General features: G+C 45.1%; 1 protein-coding gene across 1 annotated transcript in view; it reads right to left on the reverse strand.

Moving 5' to 3' along the window:
- Positions 1-17,138, reverse strand: part of LOC139394234 (collagen alpha-1(XIV) chain-like) — a 229,138-nt gene that overhangs the window by 165,905 nt on the left and 46,095 nt on the right. The gene's annotated exons all lie outside the window — the stretch shown is intronic.

A 17,138-nucleotide genomic window follows, 5' to 3' on the forward strand; every position in this document is an offset into this window, starting at 1 on the left:
TTGGGATGCTGTCCAGACCAGGCAGACTTCAGCTTAGAGTGCCTGGGAAAATGACCTCTCTAGAAGCCAGCTCTGGGAGAGAATAAGAGTTTTAGTTGTTAAACACACACACACACATACACACACATGCATACACACACACACTCCAACACACTGGGTTAATGGAAGGATTCCACAGCAGTCAGTAAATCAGGTTTAGGGAGGACTGTATTGTATTGCATTGTATGGCAATGTATTGTATCGTAATGTAGTGTATTGTCATGTATTGTCATGTATTGTCATGTATTGTCATGTATTGTCATGTATTGTATTGTATGGTAATGTATTGTAATGTATTGCATTGTAATGTAATGTCTTGTAATGTATTGTATGGTAATATAGTGAATTGCATGGTATTGTATTGTAGTGTATGGTAATGTCTTGTAATGTATTGTATGGTAATGTAGTGTATTGTATGGTATTGTATTGTAGTGTATGGTAATGTATTGTATTGTATTGTATTGTAATGTATTGTATTGTATGGCAATGTTATGTAATGTATGGTAATGTAATTGTATGGTAATGTATTGTATTGTAATGTATTGTATAGTAATGTATTGTAATGTATGGTAATGTAATTGTATTGAAATGTATTGTATTGTATTGTATGGTAATGTAATTGTATTGTAATATATTGTATTGGGGCAGTGCAGACAGTGGGGCTGTATTACCAGTGAAGTGATAGAAGTGATGGATGTTCTGTGAAGTTCAAACACCTTCCAGACATCAAACAATCAACTCTGGAGGAATTATAAAACAACTACATTCAAATAATGGACTTTTGTCATTTGTAATAGTAATGAATTATCTAAAGATTAATTTATTGATGTTCGTCCTCTGAGGATTACCTTGCTGGCTCAGGTTTGTTTAAATTTGCCTTCGATTCTCTGAACAATCAATTCAAAGGAGAGGAGAGGAGAGGAGAGGAGAGGAGAGGAGAGGGTTGTTATGGGAGCTTCTTCTTTTATTTACTTCAGCAGAACAAACACCACCACCCACTGTGTTGAGAGTTGTCTGTCGTCTCTGCCTGCCTCCCTCCCTCCATTCATCCCTCCCTCCACCTCTTCCTACAGTCACCACATCAAAAGAACCCCCCCGGTTAAAGTGAAACACTCTAGAGGACATTGAGTAGTGAGTAAAGACCCGCAGGGTACAAACTAAACTACAACCGTGGTTGTCATGAGTCCCCATCACCATGACACAGCAGAATCCCAATGTCAAAGCTGAGGTATGGGAGACTCCTACATGTCCTAATTTCAGGGATCCTGAAGAAAAGCCACTTAAGTTAAGTCAGAAGTTAACCCTTGGTTTTCTGCCCTGGATGGCCGGCTGGCTCTCAGTTGAAAGCCTCAGTGTGTGGACCCTGTTTGAGCTGCACATGAAAGAGCAAAGCAGCTGATGGCTTCAGTTTATCACTGCTCCCAGCAGCACGGTCCCAGACTACACATCAAACCCAGCAGACTGGGCTGGGCTGGACCGACAGTCAGACAGCCTACACATCAAACCCAGCAGACTGGGCCGGGCTGGACTGGACTGGACAGACAGACAGCCTACACATCAAACCCAGCAGACTGGGCCGGGCCGGGCTGGACCGACAGACAGACAGACTACACATCAAACCCAGCAGACTGGGCCGGGCTGGACCGACAGACAGACAGACTACACATCAAACCCAGCAGACTGGGCCGGGCTGGACTGGACCGACAGTCAGACAGCCTACACATCAAACCCAGCAGACTGGGCCGGGCTGGACCGACAGTCAGACAGCCTACACATCAAACCCAGCAGACTGGGCAGGGCTGGACCGACAGTCAGACAGCCTACACATCAAACCCAGCAGACTGGGCCGGGCTGGACCGACCGACAGTCAGAGAGACAGACAGACAGACAGACAGACAGACAGACAGACAACACATCAAACCCAGCAGACTGGGCCAGGCTGGGCTGGGCTGGACCGACAGACAGACAGACAGACAGACAGACAGACTACACATCAAACACAGCAGACTGGGCTGGACCGACAGACAGACAGACAGACAGACAGACAGACAGACAGACAGACAGACAGACAACACATCAAACCCAGCAGACTGGGCTGGACCGACAGACAGACAGGAGTCCTCAATGGGACATATTCCATCTGATCGGGCCAAGACTGCTGCTGAGAGACGCAAGGTGAAGGTTTAGCCTGTGGCTCTGTGGCTGACCTAACGGCAAGAGGAGAGCTGACTAACTACAGGCCCCCTAGGTCCTGTTCTACAGTAATAATAACAGCCTGTAAAGTAATTATCAAGCCATTACACAACATTCATACAAAGGTTGTTTGATGTTAAGTTTAACCAAAACCAAATGGAGCCTAGTCATTAGAGCGGTGGGGCTGAGGCACATAAGCTCCACCATAAAAACTAAATACTAATACAAAGACAACTGATGTAATATTTTTGCTGCCACATTGGAGTGGAATCTGAGATCATGCTACAGGCGTGTGGCTTCTCGTGTCAACGCTGGAATATTCAGTTGTGAGGGATTGACCCGCAGGTGTCCATATCATAGTTTCACTGAGCTATGTCATAACACAACTCAATAAGACAATAACACAACTCTCCACACCCCCACAATAAGACAATAACACAACTCTCCACACCTCCACAATAAGACAATAACACAACTCTCCACACCCCCACAATAAGACCATGACACAACTCTCCACACCTCCACAATAAGACAATAACACAACTCTCCACACCCCCACAATAAGACAATAACACAACTCTCCAAACCCCCACAACAAGACAATAACACAACTCTCCACACCCCCACAATAAGACAATAACACAACTCTCCACACCTCCACAATAAGACAATAACACAACTCTCCACACCCCCACAATAAGACAATAACACAACTCTCCACACCCCCACAATAAGACAATAACACAACTCTCCACACCCCCACAACAAGACAATAACACAACTCTCCACACCCCCACAATAAGACAATAACACAACACTCCACACCCCCACAACAAGACAATAACACAACTCTCCACACCCCCACAACAAGACAATAACACAACTCTCCACACCCCCACAATAAGACAATAACACAACTCTCCACACCTCCACAATAAGACAATAACACAACTCGCCACACCCCCACAATAAGACAATAACACAACTCTCCACACCTCCACAATAAGACAATAACACAACTCTCCACACCCCCACAATAAGACAATAACACAACTCTCCACACCCCCACAATAAGACAATAACACAACTCTCCACACCCCCACAATAAGACAATAACACAACTCTCCACACCTCCACAATAAGACAATAACACAACTCTCCACACCCCCACAATAAGACAATAACACAACTCTCCACACCACCACAATAAGACAATAACACAACTCTCCACACCACCACAATAAGACAATAACACAACTCTCCACACCCCCACAATAAGACAATAACACAACTCTCCACACCCCCACAATAAGACAATAACACAACTCTCCAAACCCCCACAACAAGACAATAACACAACTCTCCACACCCCCACAATAAGACAATAACACAACTCTCCACACCTCCACAATAAGACTATAACACAACTCTCCACACCCCCACAATAAGACAATAACACAACTCTCCACACCCCCACAATAAGACAATAACACAACTCTCCACACCCCCACAACAAGACAATAACACAACTCTCCACACCCCCACAATAAGACAATAACACAACACTCCACACCCCCACAAGAAGACAATAACACAACTCTCCACACCCCCACAACAAGACAATAACACAACTCTCCACACCCCCACAATAAGACAATAACACAACTCTCCACACCTCCACAATAAGACAATAACACAACTCGCCACACCCCCACAATAAGACAATAACACAACTCTCCACACCTCCACAATAAGACAATAACACAACTCTCCACACCCCCACAATAAGACAATAACACAACTCTCCACACCCCCACAATAAGACAATAACACAACTCTCCACACCTCCACAATAAGACAATAACACAACTCTCCACACCCCCACAATAAGACAATAACACAACTCTCCACACCACCACAATAAGACAATAACACAACTCTCCACACCACCACAATAAGACAATAACACAACTCTCCACACCCCCACAATAAGACAATAACACAACTCTCCACACCCCCACAATAAGACAATAACACAACTCTCCACACCTCCACAATAAGACAATAACACAACTCTCCACACCTCCACAATAAGACTATAACACAACTCTCCACACCCCCACAATAAGACAATAACACAACTCTCCACACCACCAAAATAAGACAATAACACAACTCTCCACACCTCCACAATAAGACAATAACACAACTCTCCACACCCCCACAATAAGACCATGACACAACTCTCCACACCTCCACAATAAGACAATAACACAACTCTCCACACCCCCACAATAAGACAATAACACAACTCTCCAAACCCCCACAACAAGACAATAACACAACTCTCCACACCCCCACAATAAGACAATAACACAACTCTCCACACCTCCACAATAAGACAATAACACAACTCTCCACACCCCCACAATAAGACAATAACACAACTCTCCACACCCCCACAATAAGACAATAACACAACTCTCCACACCCCCACAACAAGACAATAACACAACTCTCCACACCCCCACAATAAGACAATAACACAACTCTCCACACCCCCACAACAAGACAATAACACAACTCTCCACACCCCCACAACAAGACAATAACACAACTCTCCACACCCCCACAATAAGACAATAACACAACTCTCCACACCTCCACAATAAGACAATAACACAACTCGCCACACCCCCACAATAAGACAATAACACAACTCTCCACACCTCCACAATAAGACAATAACACAACTCTCCACACCCCCACAATAAGACAATAACACAACTCTCCACACCCCCACAATAAGACAATAACACAACTCTCCACACCCCCACAATAAGACAATAACACAACTCTCCACACCTCCACAATAAGACAATAACACAACTCTCCACACCCCCACAATAAGACAATAACACAACTCTCCACACCACCACAATAAGACAATAACACAACTCTCCACACCACCACAATAAGACAATAACACAACTCTCCACACCCCCACAATAAGACAATAACACAACTCTCCACACCCCCACAATAAGACAATAACACAACTCTCCACACCTCCACAATAAGACAATAACACAACTCTCCACACCTCCACAATAAGACAATAACACAACTCTCCACACCCCCACAATAAGACAATAACACAACTCTCCACACCACCACAATAAGACAATAACACAACTCTCCACACCACCACAATAAGACAATAACACAACTCTCCACACCCCCACAATAAGACAATAACACAACTCTCCACACCCCCACAATAAGACAATAACACAACTCTCCACACCACCACAATAAGACAATAACACAACTCTCCACACCACCACAATAAGACAATAACACAACTCTCCACACCACCACAATAAGACAATAACACAACTCTCCACACCCCCACAATAAGACAATAACACAACTCTCCACACCACCACAATAAGACAATAACACAACTCTCCACACCTCCACAATAAGACAATAACACAACTCTCCACACCACCACAACAAGACAATAACACAACTCTCCACACCACCACAATAAGACAATAACACAACTCTCCACACCACCACAATAAGACAATAACACAACTCGCCAAACCACCACAATAAGACAATAACACAACTCTCCACACCCCCACAATAAGACAATAACACAACTCTCCACACCCCCACAATAAGACAATAACACAACTCTCCACACCTCCACAATAAGACAATAACACAACTCTCCACATCACCACAATAAGACAACTCTCCACACCCCCACAATAAGACAATAACACAACTCTCCACACCTCCACAATAAGACAATAACACAACTCTCCACACCTCCACAATAAGACAATAACACAACTCTCCACACCCCCACAATAAGACAATAACACAACTCTCCACACCCCCACAATAAGACAATAACACAACTCTCCACACCACCACAATAAGACCATAACACAACTCTCCACACCCCCACAATAAGACAATAACACAACTCTCCACACCCCCACAAACAGGTCCAGACAAATATATTTTTTTACCTAAAAGAAAGAGAGAGAGAGACAGTGAGGCTGAGAGAGAGAGAGAGAGAGAGAGATCCTCTTTAGATCATTTTATAACAGCAGCTTTCTCCTTCATACCAGATCCACAGATGTTTTCCTGACCTGGCTGAATAAATAAATACCACATATACTGTGTTTGTGTGTATGTATCTGTGTGTTTACGTGTGTGTATTTGTGTGTGTGTGTATTTGTGTGTGTGTCTGTGCTTGCGTGTGTGTGTGTGTGTATGTGTGTGTGTGTGTGTGTGCGTGTGTGTGTGTGTATGCGTGTGTGTGTGTGTGTGCGTGTGTGTGTATGCGTGTGTGTGTGTGTGTGTGTGTGTGTGTGTGTGTGTGTGTGTGTCTGTGCTTGCGTGTGAGATACTATGTCAGTGACATCAGCTCAGCAACAGGTCCCCACTGCCAATCAATGCAGTGTCTCAAGAAAGGCTGTCTTTGTTAGGCAGAGAAAGCATACTTAATCGGTCAATTTAATCCAAACAAAATGCCCAGGCAGACAATATGACATAGTCCAGACACTTGACTTTCAGACGGTCAAGGAAAAATAACATTTTTCTGTCCTTTAATGGTTTGACTCACAAAAGTGAAATAAACAATTAAAAAAATCTCTCTCTCTCTCTCTCTCTCTCTCTCTCTCTCTCTCTCTCTCTCTCTCTCTCTCTCTCTCTCTCTCTCTCTCTCTCTCTCTCTCTCTCTCTCTCTCTCTCTCTCTCTCTCTCTTTACCCCCCGCTCTCTCTCTTTTTCTCTCTCTCTCTCTTTGGTGGAAGACTATTCAATTCAATTCAATTCTGTGGTATGGTGGTTGAGACAAACAGAAAATATAGAACTGTGTGAAAGTGATAATGAATCTGTGTTGGCGGTAGCTCTCACATGGAACACAAAGCCCTCTCACATCCTGATCCTGGCAGAGATTACACACAGACACAGACACCAATCTAGTCACTTCAGACTTTGCAATTTTTCGCTTGGTGACAAATGCCTGTGAGCCCAGTCCGTCAGTGTGAGGGGGCCTGAAGCCGCCCACGACCAGATTCTTGCTCTTTAGAGTCTTTAGACTCAGTTTAATTGTAAACAGACTGATTACTCTCTGTCTGTCTGTCTGTCTGTCTCTCTCTCTCTCTCTCTCTCTCTCTTTCTTACCCTCTCCCTCCTTATCCATTTATCTCTCTCTCTCTCTCACTCTGATCATGCTTTTCCCAGGGTCAAAAAGACCCTGACTGACGACTCACTCCTCTCAGTTGAAAGTAGGTCTCAGTCTCGGCTCTCCTGGAAAACCCATCAACTGTTCTATCTTATAGCTCTACCCTGGCAATGCAATCCACCTTTCTTCTTTCAATACAGATGGAGGATCTTCATTTCAGACAGTTTGCTACAGCAGGACCAGAATACAGGAACAAGATCCTACTGTACATTTGTAGATGCTAAATGATTGTTAAACCCCGGAGAATTCATCGATAGCACGTTTTCTCTGAGAGAGGAGGGACCCTACTACCCGTTAATGTGTTTTAGGGCATTCCACTGTGAGGATACGCCCCAAATGGCACCCTATTCCCTATATAAAGCACTACCTTTGACCTGATCCCTATGGGCCCTGTTCAAAAGTAGTGCACTATAAAGAGAATAGTGTGCCATTTGGGATGCAGTTTTTCCTTCTTCTTTCCCTACCACTTCATTTTATTAACAACGTTTTCTCCCAGACACACTAGAAGGATTTATGGGTGACCTCCATTTACCTGTGGATCAGATTGACTATATTGTCATTTGTAACTGGGAGTCAGATGAATGACTCCCATCCAGAGGTCTGGGGTTGAGTTGGTTGGGAGTCAGATGAATGACTCCCATCCACAGGTCTGGGGTTGAGTTGGTTGGGAGTCAGATTAATGCCTCCCATCCACAGGTCTGGGGTTGAGTTGGTTGGGAGTCAGATGAATGACTCTCATCCAGAGGTCTGGGGTTGAGTTGGTTGGGAGTCAGATAAATGACTCACATCCACAGGTCTGGGGTTGAGTTGGTTGGGAGACAGATGAATGACTCCCATCCACAGGTCTGGGGTTGAGTTGGTTGGGAGTCAGATGAATGACTCCCATCCACAGGTCTGGGGTTGAGTTGGTTGGGAGTCAGATGAATGACTCCCATCCAGAGGTCTGGGGTTGAGTTGGTTGGGAGTCAGATGAATGACTCTCATCCAGAGGTCTGGAGTTGAGTTGGTTGGGAGTCAGATGAATGACCCAGACCCAGACACAGACCAGACACAGACACAGACCCAGACCAGACACAGACACAGACACAGACCCAGACCAGGACACAGACCCAGACCCAGACCAGGACACAGACACGACACAGACCAGACACAGACACAGACCCAGACACAGACACAGACACAGACCAGACACAGACAAGTTATCAAAAAGGCAGAGGAAGAGATTTAGACATATTCAGTTGAAGTCAGAGGTTTACATAGCCAAATACATTTAAACTCAGTTTTTCATCATTCCTGACATTTAATCCCAGTAAAAATCCCCTGTTTTAGGTCAGTTAGGATCACCACTTTATTTTAAGAATGTGAAATGTCAGAATAATAGTAGAGAGAACGATTTATTTCAGCCTTTATTTCTTTCATTACATTGCCAGTGGGTCAGAAGTTTACATTCACTCAATTAATATTTGGTAGCATTGCCTTGAAATTGTTTAATTTGGGTCAAATGTTTCGGGTAGCCTTCCACAAGCTTCCCACAATAAGTTGGGTGAATTTTGGCCCATTCCTCCTGACAGAGCTGGCCTCCTTGCTCGCACAAGCTTTTTCAGTTCTGCCCACACATTTTCAATAGGATTGAGGTCAGGGCTTTGTGATGGCCACTCCAATACCTTGACTTTGTTGTCCTTAAGCCATTTTGGAAGTATGCTTGGGGTCATTGTCCATTTGGAAGACCCATTTGTGACCAAGCTTTAACTTCCTGACTGATGTCTTGAGTTGCTTCAATATATCCACATAATTGTCCTGCCTCATGATGACATCTAATTTGAAAAGTGCACCAGTCCCTCCTACAGCAAAGCACCCCTACAACATGATGCTGCCACCCCCGTGCTTCACGGTTGGGATGGTGTTCTTCGGCTTTTTCCTCCAACCATAACGATGGTCATTATGACCAAACAGTTCTATAGTTGTTTCATCAGACCAGAGGACTTTTCTCCAAAAAGTAGGATCTTTGTCCCCATGTGCAGTTGCAAACCATAGTCTGGCTTTTTTATGGCAGTTTTGGAGCAGTGGCCTCTTCCTTGCTGAGCGGCCTTTCAGGTTATGTTGATATAGGGCTCGTTTTACTGATACTTTTGTACCCGTTTCCTCCAGCATCTTTACAAGATCTTTTGCTGTTGTTCTGGGATTGATTTGCACTTTTCGTACCAAATTATGTTAATCTCTAGGAGACAGAATGCGTCTCCTTCCTGAGCGGTATGACGGCTGCATGGTCCCATGGTGTTTATACTTGTGTACTATTGTTTGTACAGATGAACGTGGTACATTCAGGCATTTGGAAATTGCTCTCAAGGATGAACCAGACTTGGTGGAGGTCTACAATCTTTCTGAGGTCTTGGCTGATTTCTTTTGATTTTCCCATGATGTCAAGCAAAGAGGCACTGAGTTTGAAGGTAGGCCTTGAAATACATCCACAGGTACACCTCCAATTGACTCAAATGATGTAAATCAGCCTATCAAAATCTTCTAAAGCCATGACATCATTTTCTGGAATTTTCCAAGCTGTTTAAAGGCACAGTCAACTTAGTGTATGTAAACATCTGACTCACTGGAATTGTGATACAGTGAATTATAAGTGAAATAATCTGTCTGTAAACAATTGTTCTGCCATGCACAAAGTAGATGTCCTAACCGACTTGCCAAAACTATAGTCTGTTAACAAGAAATTTGTGGAGTGGTTGAACAATTAGTTTTAATGACTCTGTATGTAAACTTCCGACTTCAACTGTACATGGACTGACTAGAACCCCCCCCCCCCCCACACACACACACACCCTTCAAATGCATCGTTTGCACTTCCACAGTTACAGAGCTAAATCTCCTCATCCTGTGTCTCCAGCGTAACCCCACACAAAGCTAGTTAACATAGTTAACACCCCACAGTAAGGTGCGGTAAAGGATTGCTGGTGGAGGGGGAAGCTCAGTTCTCAGCCAATGCAGTCAATGCATGTCCTCCTTAAATATTTACAGAGCGAAGTAGCAGGAACCTGATATATGTTAGAAATATTAATAAAAAACGGATTGCCCAGATGTCGAAACACTGAACCCTGTTCAACCGAAGATGTATTTTACCACTATTGAAGTGTGTTTACATTAGATTTATTAAAAAAAAACACTTTCTATTCATCATATAAACCTTCCAGACAACTAAAGCAGGAGAAAACAAAACACCAAACTGAGCAGGAGAAAACGTGTTAAATATCAGAAGAGAATTAGGGAGCCACCTTTTTAACTGTAATTTCCTGTAATCAGTAATAACTGAAGCAGAGTTCCTGCTCTGTATTCATTCAACGGTTTGGTCTAGAACACTTGAGACAGGGAGGCTTAACAGAAGGAGAGAAGATGAAGAAGGGGAAGGAGAAGGACGTGGGGGGGCGGGGGACGGGGGACGGGGGGGCAGGGGGCGAATCTCAATCTAAACGATGATTCTAATTGACCTCTGTGTTAATGAGTCCTTGTACACAAGAACGGCAAGATAACAACCATCTCGAAAAATCTGCCCAAAATCAAGCCTGCACTCTCACCTTCACCCGGCCTCCATGGGATGCATCCTAAATGGCACCCTGTTCTCTGTATAGTGCATTCCTTTTGACCAGCCCTAATGGGCCCTGGTTAAAATGAGTGCAGTGTGCAGGGGACTAGGGTTCTATTTGGGATGCATCCCATTCCTCATCATGGACAGATGAAGGTATTTTATGAGGGTCCCAATTAGCTGTTACGATAGCAGCAGCTACTCTTCCTGGGGTCCAGACGAAACATGAAACACAATACAGAACATTAACAGAGCAGAACAGCTCAAAGAACAGAACTACATATATTTAAAATGTTATAGCCTACATATCAGTAGATACACACAACATGTCTAGGTCAGGGTTCTCCAACCTGATGAAACACAACATGTCTAGGTCAGGGTTCTCCAACCTGATGAAACACAACATGTCTAGGTCAGGGTTCTCCAACCTGATGAAACACAACATGTCTAGGTCAGGGTTCTCCAACCTGATGAAACACAACATGTCTAGGTCAGGGTTCTCCAACCTGATGAAACACAACATGTCTAGGTCAGGGTTCTCCAACATGATGAAACACAACATGTCTAGGTCAGGGTTCTCCAACCTGATGAAACACAACATGTCTAGGTAAGGGTTCTCCAACCTGATGAAACACAACATGTCTAGGTCAGGGTTCTCCAACCTGATGAAACACAACATGTCTAGGTCAGGGTTCTCCAACCTGATGAAACACAACATGTCTAGGTCAGGGTTCTCCAACCTGATGAAACACAACATGTCTAGGTCAGGGTTCTCCAACATGATGAAACACAACATGTCTAGGTCAGGGTTCTCCAACCTGATGAAACACAACATGTCTAGGTCAGGGTTCTCCAACCTGATGAAACACAACATGTCTAGGTCAGGGTTCTCCAACCTGATGAAACACAACATGTCTAGGTCAGGGTTCTCCAACCTGATGAAACACAACATGTCTAGGTCAGGGTTCTCCAACCTGATGAAACACAACATGTCTAGGTCAGGGTTCTCCAACCTGATGAAACACAACATGTCTAGGTCAGGGTTCTCCAACCTGATGAAACACAACATGTCTAGGTCAGGGTTCTCCAACCTGATGAAACACAACATGTCTAGGTCAGGGTTCTCCAACCTGATGAAACACAACATGTCTAGGTCAGGGTTCTCCAACCTGATGAAACACAACATGTCTAGGTCAGGGTTCTCCAACCTGATGAAACACAACATGTCTAGGTCAGGCTTCTCCAACCTGATGAAACACAACATGTCTAGGTCAGGGTTCTCCAACCTGATGAAACACAACATGTCTAGGTCAGGGTTCTCCAACCTGATGAAACACAACATGTCTAGGTCAGGGTTCTCCAACCTGATGAAACACAACATGTCTAGGTCAGGGTTCTCCAACCTGATGAAACACAACATGTCTAGGTCAGGGTTCTCCAACCTGATGAAACACAACATGTCTAGGTCAGGGTTCTCCAACCTGATGAAACACAACATGTCTAGGTCAGGGTTCTCCAACCTGATGAAACACAACATGTCTAGGTCAGGCTTCTCCAACCTGATGAAACACAACATGTCTAGGTCAGGGTTCTCCAACCTGATGAAACACAACATGTCTAGGTCAGGGTTCTCCAACCTGATAAAACACAACATGTCTAGGTCAGGGTTCTCCAACCTGATGAAACACAACATGTCTAGGTCAGGGTTCTCCAACCTGATGAAACACAACATGTCTAGGTCAGGGTTCCCCAACCTGATGAAACACAACATGTCTAGGTCAGGGTTCTCCAACCTGATGAAACACAACATGTCTAGGTCAGGGTTCTCCAACCTGATGAAACACAACATGTCTAGGTCAGGGTTCTCCAACCTGATGAAACACAACATGTCTAGGTCAGGGTTCTCCAACCTGATGAAACACAACATGTCTAGGTCAGGGTTCTCCAACCTGATGAAACACAACATGTCTAGGTCAGGGTTCTCCAACCTGATGAAAGACAACATGTCTAGGTCAGGGTTCTCCAACATGATGAAACACAACATGTCTAGGTCAGGGTTCTCCAACCTGATGAAACACAACATGTCTAGTTCAGGGTTCTCCAACCTGATGAAACACAACATGTCTAGGTCAGGGTTCTCCAACATGATGAAACATAACCTATCTAGGTCAGGGTTCTCCAACCTGATGAAACACAACATATCTATGTCAAGGGTTCTCCAACCTGATGAAACACAACAAATCTAGGTCAGGGTTCTCCAGCCTGATGAAACACAACATATCTAGGTCAGGGTTCTCCAACCTGATGAAACATAATCTATCTAGGTCAGGGTTCTCCAACCTTTTCTATCATGAGAACTACTGTTAAATGATGAAACGTGGTGTGTTACTGATGCATTTTTCTTCAGCTTTAAAATAAACACTCTCTTTATGTTTTCTCCAGAGTTCTGTTTTCTTGGTTTTATTTGTTCCTGGTTTTTGGATTTCTTTCAGTTTTTCACTCTCATAGTTACATGTATTTCTAGTCAACGTCAATGTTCTGATTCCACGTCAATATTCTGATTCCATGTTAATGTTCTGATTCCACGTCAATGTTCTGATTCCACGTCAATGTTCTGATTCCATTTCAATGTTCTGATTCCATTTCAATATTCTGATTCCATGTTAATGTTCTGATTCCACATCAATGTTCTGATTCCACGTTAATGTTCTGATTCCACGTTAATGTTCTGAGTCCACGTCAATGTTCTGATTCCATGTCAATGTTCTGATTCCATTTAAATGTTCTGATTCCATTTCAATGTTCTGATTCCATTTCAATGTTCTGATTCCATTTCAATGTTCTGATTCCATTTCAATGTTCTGATTCCACGTCAATGTTCTGATTCCACGTCAATGTTCTGAGTCCACGTCAATGTTCTGACTCCACGTCAATGTTCTGAGTCCACGTCAATGTTCTGATTCCACGTCAATGTTCTGAGTCCACATCAATCTTCTGATTCCACATCAATGTTCTGATTCCACGTCAATGTTCTGAGTCCACGTCAATGTTCTGATTCCATGTCAATGTTCTGATTCCACATCAATGTTCTGATTCCACGTCAATGTTCTGAGTCCACGTCAATGTTCTGATTCCACGTCAATGTTCTGATTCCATGTCAATGTTCTGATTCCACGTCAATGTTCTGATTCCATCTCAATGTTCTGATTCCACGTCAATGTTCTGATTCCACGTCAATGTTCTGATTCCATCTCAATGTTCTGATTCAAAATCAATGTTCTGAGTCCACGTCAATGTTCTGATTCAACATCAATGTTCTGATTTCACGTCAATGTTCTGATTCCATCTCAATGTTCTGATTCAACATCAATGTTCTGATTTCACGTCAATGTTCTGATTCCATCTCAATGTTCTGATTCAAAATCAATGTTCTGATTCAACATCAATGTTCTGATTCTGATGTTCTGCCGTTCCTGATAAAAAAGCTGCCTGCCATCCAGAACCTCTATACCAGGCGGTGTCAGAGGAAGGCCCTAAAAAGTGTCAAAGACCCCAGCCACCCCAGTCATAGACTGTTCTCTCTGCTACTGCATGGCAAGCGGTACCGGAGTGCCAAGTCTAGGACAAAAAGGCTTCTCAACAGCTTCTACCCCCAAGCCATAAGACTCCTGAAAAGGTAATCAAATGGCTACCCGGACTATTTGCATTGTGTCCCGCCACCTCCTATCCGCCAACGCCTCTTTTACGCTGCTGCTACTCTCTGTTTATCTTCTATAATCACTTTAACTATACATTCATATACATATTACCTCAATTAGCCCGACTAACCCGTGCCCCTCCACATTGACTCTGTACCGGTACCCCCTGTATATAGCCTCCACATTGACTCTGTACCGGCACCCCCTGTATATAGCCTCCACATTGACTCTGTACCGGCACCCCCTGTATATAGCCTCCACATTGACTCTGTACCGGTACCCCCTGTATATAGCCTCCACATTGACTCTGTACCGGTACCCCCTGTATATAGCCTCCACATTGACTCTGTACCGGTACTCCCTGTACATAGCCTCCACATTGACTCTGTACCAGTACCCCCTGTATATAGCCTCCACATTGACTCTGTACTGGTACCCCCTGTATATAGCCTCCAAATTGACTCTGTACCAGTACCCCCTGTATATAGCCTCCACATTGACTCTGTACCGGCACCCCCTGTATATAGCCTCCACATTGACTCTGTACCAGTACCCCCTGTATATAGCCTCCACATTGACTCTGTACCGGCACCCCCTGTATATAGCCTCCACATTGACTCTGTACCGGCACCCCCTGCATATAGCCTCGACATTGACTCTGTACCGGTACCCCCTGTATATAGCCTCCACATTGACTCTGTACCGGTACCCCCTGTATATAGTCTCCACATTGACTCTGTACCGGTACCCCCTGTATATAGTCTCCACATTGACTCTGTACCGGTACCCCCTGTATATACTGTATATGAGAGACAACGATAGACAGCTGCCTCTGATTGGGAACCAGACACGGCCAAAAACGAAGAAATAGAAAACAGACTTTCCCACCCGAGTCACACCCTGACCTAACCAAGTCACACCCTGACCTAACCAAGTCACACCCTGACCTAACCAAGTCACACCCTGACCTAACCAAGTCACACCCTGACCTAACCAAGTCACACCCTGACCTAACCAAGTCACACCCTGACCTAACCAAGTCACACCCTGACCTAACCAAGTCACACCCTGACCTCACCAAGTCACACCCTGACCTAACCAAGTCACACCCTGACCTAACCAAGTCACACCCTGACCTAACCAAGTCACACCCTGACCTAACCGAGTCACACCCTGACCTAACCGAGTCACACCCTGACCTAACCAAGTCACACCCTGACCTAACCAAGTCACACCCTGACCTAACCAAGTCACACCCTGACCTAACCAAGTCACACCCTGACCTAACCAAGTCACACCCTGACCTAACCAAGTCACACCCTGACCTAACCAAGTCACACCCTGACCTAACCAAGTCACACCCTGACCTAACCAAGTCACAGCCTGACCTAACCGAGTCACACCCTGACCTAACCGAGTCACACCCTGACCTAACCGAGTCACACCCTGACCTAACCGAGTCACACCCTGACCTAACCAAGTCACACCCTGACCTAACCAAGTCACACCCTGACCTAACCAAGTCACACCCTGACCTAACCGAGTCACACCCTGACCTAACCGAGTCACACCCTGACCTAACCAAGTCACACCCTGACCTAACCAAGTCACACCCTGACCTAACCAAGTCACACCCTGACCTAACCAAGTCACACACTGACCTAACCAAGTCACACCCTGACCTAACCAAGTCACACCCTGACCTAACCAAGTCACACCCTGACCTAACCAAGTCACAGCCTGACCTAACCAAGTCACACCCTGACCTAACCAAGTCACACCCTGACCTAACCAAGTCACACCCTGACCTAACCAAGTCACAGCCTGACCTAACCAAGTCACACCCTGACCTAACCAAGGCACACCCTGACCTAACCAAGTCACACCCTGACCTAACCAAGTCACACCCTGACCTCACCAAGTCACACCCTGACCTAACCAAGTCACACCCTGATCTAACCAAGTCACACCCTGACCTAACCAAACATAGAGAATAATAGGGATCTCTAAGGTCAGGGCGTGACAGTACCCCCCTCCCCAAAGTTGCGGACTCCGGCCGCAAACCTGAACCTATAGGGGAGGGTCCGAGTGGGCATCTACTCTCGGTCGGGGCTCTGGTGCGGAAGCAGACCCCGCTCCGCTTGAGGCTCCCCCCACTTCGGTGGCGCCTCTGGTGTAGGGATCGTCGCTGGGAACCCTCACTGAAGGCTCCGGACTGGGAACCCTCGCTGGAGGCTCCGGACTGGGGACCCTTGCTGAAGGCTCCGGACTGGGAACCCTCGCTGGAGGCTCCGGACTGGGGACCGTCTCTGGAGGCTCCGGACTGGGGATCGTCTCTGGAGGCTCCGGAC

This window comes from Oncorhynchus clarkii, unplaced genomic scaffold, assembly GCF_045791955.1.
Source record: "Oncorhynchus clarkii lewisi isolate Uvic-CL-2024 unplaced genomic scaffold, UVic_Ocla_1.0 unplaced_contig_9596_pilon_pilon, whole genome shotgun sequence".
In the NCBI taxonomy this organism is placed as follows: domain Eukaryota; kingdom Metazoa; phylum Chordata; class Actinopteri; order Salmoniformes; family Salmonidae; genus Oncorhynchus; species Oncorhynchus clarkii.